The sequence below is a fragment of the Alexandromys fortis genome, unplaced genomic scaffold, assembly GCF_014885135.2.
Source record: "Alexandromys fortis isolate MF-2015 unplaced genomic scaffold, M_Fortis_MF-2015_v1.1 scaffold_159, whole genome shotgun sequence".
NCBI classification, from domain to species: Eukaryota; Metazoa; Chordata; class Mammalia; order Rodentia; family Cricetidae; genus Alexandromys; species Alexandromys fortis.
Window position 1 is genome coordinate 3,431,593 of NW_026068031.1, and position 7,404 is coordinate 3,438,996.

Here is a 7,404-nt window from a genome sequence, read left to right on the forward strand (position 1 = left end):
TGGCTAAGTGGATAAAGTGTTTGCTGTTCTGTGAGAAAAGGAAGAGAGAGAAAATAGCTCTGGCCCCCACACATGTCCTCATGGGCAAGCATACTGCACACATGTGTACATACATCCACACAACTAACGTGTGTGTGTGTGTGTGTGTGTGTGTGTATTTACAACTTTCAGGGCTGGGCTGGTAGAATGCCTGTCTAACCTGCATAAGCCATGGGTTCCATGCAACCCAGGCGTGATGGCACACATTTGTAATTCCAGCACCCAGGAGATGAAGGAAGGAGGATCAGATGCTCAAGATCACAGGGCAGTGGTGGCTCACGCCTTTAATCCCAGCACTTGGGGAGGCAGAAGCAGAGGGTTCTCTGTGAGTTTGAGGCCAACCTGGTCTACAGAGGGAGTTCCAGGACTGCCAGGACTATACAGAGAAAACCCTGTCTAGAAAAACAAACAAACAAAAAAGAAGTTCAAAGTCATTCTCACTATTTAGCAAGTTCAAGGGCAACTGTGCCAAATGGGACCTAGTCTCAAGCACAAAAACTGCCTTCAGTTTTCTCTTGTATCACATATGAAAAAAAAAACCCAGAGAAGCAAAATTATCTTACATGCTTAAATGTGAAGCAGAACTGGCAAAATAATGGAATGTTTACATATGATTTTTCCGTAGTTAAAAAGTGTAAAATGAAACTGAGGTTGAATGTCAAGTAAATGATAGACAAAGGAGAGGTGGTTGCACTCCCCTGCAGCCGGCTGCTGGAGCCCATGGACAAGCTGTGAAAAGGAACATCTGGAGCGCCCGGCTCCCCCAGCTGCTCCCCTATACTCCAGCACCATGGCCCTTCTCCCGTGAGTCTGTGCCCTCCTCTCAGATATCCCTGGCAATCTCTCAAAGCTTTGCCCAAGTCGGGCGAAGGGGAAGGGACGGCTGCCCCTGGGGCCAGCTCAGGAGCAAGCGGCTTCTCTCGGGCTATATCTCCCTTCTCTGGTGAGTGCGTATTTATGCCACGGCATACTCCAACCAGGGCAGGGGAACCAGCTGAGAAAGCAGATGGGTTCTGGGGAGTCTTCGGGTAAAGGGCCCCTTGGGAAGTCCAAGAGATATTAACTTGTTCTAGCACTGTCGCCGAAGCTAAATCCTAATTCATACAAGACAATGTATTCTGGCTTCCTTGATAAAGCTCCTGCCGGCTTCCTCTAAGGACAGTTTAGGAGTTGCCTTCAGGATTTTACTTTGCCCATTCCTTCCCTTGACTCTTTTATATTCCAACCAGACTAGCCTAGTGTCTTGGTAGTTGCCAGCCACAATTCCATCCAGAGAGATAGGGAGCAAAGTGTCTTTCCCTATGCAGAAGACCAAAGGACCCTCCATTGGTGAACAACCATTCAGCTGCATTTATATGATGCCCTTTTCCTTCTCTCATTGTATACCTACTACGCCTCTCAACTATTTACACAAATACCTGGCACAACTAACTGAAGCTGCCAACTTAAGACCCGTTCAGGGGCACATCCCAAAGTCCTGCCGTGCTTTCTGTCATACCGAGGTCTTTTCATGCATAACCTTATCTCTGTCACATTCTCCACAACAAGGGGCCCCTTGCGTTGTCCCCACTCTGAACTGCACTTGCTGGTGGCAGACATGGGAAAGGGGATCATATACTTCCAGGCCATTTCTGCATAGCCCTATCCTTCTGCAGGCATGGACCCAACTGGGTGAGAAGGCTGGCGACCTGAGGCATTGTTGGCTGTCAAGGATCCTGGGCTTACATCAGAATGGTTAACTCTCTAATGACCTTATGCAAGTCCTGCCTTCCGGCTTAGGATTTCTGTCTATAAAACAGGGCTGACAGCAGTCAGCCTCCTAAGGTAAGGGTACCAAGTAGTCACTCATGCCTAGGGCCGGGCTGGGAACAGGCGCCTCTCCCATTGCAGTTGCTTTTCTTCCTGTGCTGGTTCCTATAGCACAAAATGTGACGCCTACATGGTCTTAAGGAGCAACTGATACAGCGCTTTCCAAGACTTATAAACATTGACCATTAACAAAATGAAAAAAGGAAAAGAAATGGGACCCCTGGGAGAATTTTATTTCGGAGGTAAGGGCACACAAAAGTAAGCATTTAAAATATTGTAATCTTTTATCATCTAGTTTCCATAAAGGAAAATCTTAACCATCCTGTCATAAGGAAGGAGAAGGACACACATAGCTTGGGGGAAAATGTTTGTCCTGACTTTTGTTGTTTCCCTGGAAACTGATGAGAACATCCCAGAACTTGGCTCATCCTGGCACGCCCTCAGCTTTACAGGAGTCCAGAGAGGTGGAGCGCTGTGCCCATGCCGTGCCCACGGTACAGACTTAGGAAAATAGCTCCGGACCTCAGAGATGGTGTTGTGCGACAAGATGGTGTAGCTCTTGTGCGGCTGCACAGGAGTCTGGGATAGAAGAAGGGATCTGGGCTCTGCCCTCATGAATTGGCCCCAGAGCCGCAGTTTCTGATGAGTGCATTTTTCTGAAACGGGGATACGGCAGTCCCCTACTCACGGAGAAATGCTGTGAGACCCTAGCTAAGAAGAGCTTCCATTTGTCGCAGATATTGGACATGGAGCTGTCTGAAGGAGTAAACTGTCTCCGTACCTGGAATTCACTTGAAAATATTTCAGCAAAAAATAAAAGAAAATAAACAGACGAAGCAAATGTGACAATGTAATAACGGTAAGTTAATATCTGAAAACTCATTACAAGCATTTAACAACAACAACAACAATGGATTCTCATGAGGCAAGAGGAAAGGTGGGCATCACTTACTGAAAAGAAGTCCTCATGGAGGTCTGATCCCCATTAGCGCAGCTACCAGGTCTTCACCAGCTTTGGGCAGAGAGAGCCAGGGTCAGGAAGTGATTTTTGGTTTTCTGTCTTCTGTCTGCCAGGTGCTGTGGTTGGGTTGGGGGAGCCTTCTGCTCACTTCTCAAAGCAAGACACTATCTGTCAGATCCAACCCTACTGGGGATAGTAGGCTGCTTAGCCCAGCCAACCAGCATGGGGGCTTATGAATATGCAAATTGGAGCCCCTGAGCTGGTTGGCTGACCCCTGTCATTTCCCACCCCCATTGCAAATCGGGTTCTCTGAAAGTGAGCTCAGAGGGTTTCTTGAAATGCCATCTTGTCCATCATTGCTAAGAATTTGCAGACCTCTTTGAAGATGTGGAGCGTGGACTGCTCGGCTTCCCACTGCTCTTGCCTCAGCGCCTGACCTCTGTCTCCGAATTCCGTGGTGAGACACCTCCAAAGTGATCATTTCTTCGGACCCTTCCAGCAACCTCAGGAATCTGAATTCTACCTAGCATCAAAATCTCGCACCTCAGATCTCAGGAAGAACTGACTGCGAGGCCTGCCACGGCAGGAGAGGCTGGAACACGGTTAGGAAGGCTGGTTGCTGATACGGAAGCCCATTTTCTGACAGAGTCGAGAACCTGCTTTTACCCGAATCATCACCCAGAATTTTACATTTTTCTCCACTTCACCCTGGGAAGGGAAATTAATGATGTGTAAAATGCAGCAATGAAAATCCGTGCACCAGGCTGGAGAGATGACTCTGCGGTTAAGAGCATCTGCTGCTCTTCCAGAAGTCCCGGGTTCCATTCCTACATAAAATTTAAAAGTCTTAAAAAAGAGAGACAATCAGCACGGGATAGCTCATCTTATCAGCGTGAATCAATCCTTGAAACATTATGTGGAGGGGAAAAAGTCAGTGTGGTGCAGCGCAGGGTGGTACAAGGACTGTGATTCCATTTCCATCAAGTTCAAAAACAGCGCCCCAAAGGGGCTGGATTTTCACTATAGATGAATTTATTCATTAGTTTACATTATAGCTGCGTATATCAGTCGATGAAATCTGGGTGCCATTGGTGATACACAGTGACCCTCTATGGCTTTAGTCCATAGATGGAAGGAAAGGCTGTATAGTACCATTCAGTAATATTCATATGGACATACACGTATAGACACACACACACACACACACACACACACACACACACACACGTAAAGATGCGAAAGCATGGCTCAGACCACATACACAAATACTAGAGGATTTGAGGTTAGGGGAAAGAACATTGTTGTGTTACTCAAGGTGAACTGACCACTGAGTGGAGTTTTCCATTCATGGAACCAGGTGATCCTTTCTAAAACCACAGAATCTTTATGGAATTTGAATGTGTGCATTTTCCTAACAAGTGCTGCTACTTGCTTTTATGAGCACATGTCCCTATAGTCCAGTGGTTCTCAACCTGGGGATTGGCCTTTGGGGCTCGAACAACTCTCTCGAACAACTCTCTCACAGGGTTTGCCTAAGGCCATCAGAAAACACGGATACTTACATTATGATTCATGAAAGTAGCAAAATTATACTTATAAAGTAGCAACAAAAATAGTTTTATGGTTAGGGGTCAGCACAACATGAGGACCCCAGCATTAGGAGGGTTGAGAACCACTGGCCTAGGCAGCGCTGTTTCTAGAGAGACTTTACCAGAAAATGTTCTAGCTTGTAGGATCGTAACTTGTAGACCACAAAAGACAATTTCAACCCTTATTCTCTGGGAAAAGCTTTGCATACTATTGTGTACAAATGTATTCATATACATTAAAAGCACCTTTGGAAGTGCTGGGGATTAAACCTAAGGTATTTTGCATGCTAGGATTTGGAAAACAGTCTACCACTGAGCTATATTCCCAGTCTACTCTTCTGTTTGAAAGAGGATCATGCTACATTTCCCAGCTGGCCTTGAATTCATAACCCTCCTAACTCTCTCTCTCTCTCTTTTTTTTTTTTTTTTTTGTTTGTTTTTCAAGACAGGGTTTCTGTGTGTAACAGCCCTAGCTGGCCTGGAACTAGGTCTGTAGACCAGGCTGGCCTTGAACTCACAGAGATTCTCCTGCCTCTGCTTTAAAAGGCCTGGAATTAAAGCCAAGTGCCACCAATGCCTGCTCGACTTTCTTAATACTTGGATTATAAACACGTGTGAACATGCCCACCCGAAGACTATAAAATTAAAGATGAATTTGGGTGATCACTAAAATTCCAGGATATATGCTTGCCACATTTAAAACTTAGAGAAGGATGTCAAAAATTAATCATAAAAACCATGAAAAACTTACGTAACTATGGGTGGGGAGGCTGGGGCGTAGCTCAGTGACAGAGCACTTAGCACGCATGAAGAGCTGGCTTCAACCCTCAGCACAACACCACAAAGTTTTAAGCAGCTATCTAAGAAATGTTAGCAGCAACCTCAGCAGCTAGAAATCGACACACCTGGCTATTGGTCTTGTATTCCTCTCAGTGTTGTGAGCACAGAAGTATTTGGTCATTTCTCAGTTACTTTTTGGCTAGCTACTCACTGTGCTATGAGCAGACGATTCAGAAAAGGGAACGGTTTCTGTTTCCCTTTGCTTAGCCAACAGATGATAAGTTTGTTGGTATTTTTAAAATTTTATTATTTTTGATCATTTGTGTCTGTTCTGGGACTATGCAAGTGTCCATGAAGCCTGAGGCGTTGCATCCCCTGGAGTCGGAGACAAAAGTGCTTGTGAGCCACCTGATGTGGGTGCAGGAACAGAACTCTGGGCCTCTTAACCACTGAGCCATCTTTCTGGCCCCAAGACAGACAGTTTTAAATACATCATCATGGCATAAAGCACTGTAGTGATACAGACACACAACTTTGGAAGATGAAGTACCTGCTCCCTCTGCCAGAGGGGAAAGGGGAAGGATTCCGGAAGAGATTTAAAGGGGAATCAAAAGGGATAAAAAGGAAGGAGCAGCCTACACAAAGATGTGGCGTGAAATAGTGTCTGGGGTGATGGCCAGCAGGGCATTATGACTAAAGCTTGGCGTCTGTGAAAGCAAAGACGGAGACCGGAGCCCAGAAGGCAGATTAGCAGGAGTTCTGGTTAGCCGAGGAGTTCGGATTCCTAGGAAGACAGAAGCAACTGGAAGACTTTAAGCAGGGGAGTGGCAGGGTGGAGGAAGTGAAAGTGGAGACTCAAACCTGTTTAGGAAGCTTTGGAACTAACCAGATGAAGGCCCTACAGACCCAGTTATGAGCAGCAGCTGGGAACGGGCGACTTCTCTATTTCTAGGTAGCGATTCTGTCCAGTGCTCCAAGACTGAAGTGGCAGTGTTTCCAGGGTTTGGCAAGATGTGAAGGTTTTGAGAATTGGGCAAGATGACGCAAGTAAAACAAGCAAACAACGGGCAATAGGTGGTGGTTCGTTCATCTGTCCATACATTAGTTTATTTATTCAGCTGCACCTCATGGGATACCTCTTCTGTTAGGAAGCCAGGCTTACAGGATTTTTTTTTCACTTTCTTTTTATTTTATTTTATTTTATTTATTTATTTTTTTAATGGCTTACAGGATTTGAGAGCAAGCAGAGAAGGAGGGGGAAGAGATGCCATGGGCTTTCATTGTAAGGCAGTGGGCAGAATGGTATACCCAAAGCTGGGGAATGGGAAGCCTACAAATGTTTATCTTGTATAACTTATGCCAGCAGGATACATCATTGAACTAAACAATATAAGCCCCCTGAGATTACAAGCCCAGAGTTGGGCAACAAATGGCTTACAGAATGCACAGGATGGGTGGGGAAGTTAGCTTGGCTGGAGAGTTTGCTTAGGGTCCGGAAAAGAACAGGAGATGAAGCGGAGTGAGGCTAGTTGATGCCTTCCAGCTCCTGAAACAGTGGTTCTCGGCTTTCCTAATGCTGCACCCTTTAATACAGTTCCTCACCTAGTGCTGATCCCCAGCCACACAGTGATTTCCGTTGCTACGTCATAACTCTAAGTTTGTTACTGTTATGAATGTAATGTAAATATCTCAGATGGAGGTTACTAATACGCGCCACCCCCCTCACCGCCCCACCCAGGAGTCGCGACCCATAGATTGAGAACCGAGGTTATAAAAGAACAAATAAGAGCGCCCTTTACAGGTTCCTCGGTACTCTGGCCTGTTCGAGGCACCGAGGAGACGGGGCAATAAAAAGTGCATGCATATGCTTGAGGCGCTCCAGGCTCAGAGAGGCAGTGCCACCTGCCCAAGTCCGCCTAAGTCTCACTTCAGGTTGAGATCCGAATTCATTAGCCTTCGTCCTGAAGCCGTTCTCTTCCTAGAATGCAGAGCAGAATAGCCCGGGGCAGCCAAGGGCGCCAAACAGAACAAGCTCTGAGAAAAAGTAGGGAAGGCTTGAACTCGGGGGCGCTCCGGTGGCCAGGTGGCTGTCCAAGTTGGCGGCCTCTTGACAGCACCACATCCCCAGCACCGGGGCAGCTAACGCTCCAGGCCTGGCTCACACTCTCGTTCCACCTCAACCTGCTAGTGGTTCGCTCCGAACACCCCTCGCTGCACGGCGGGTGC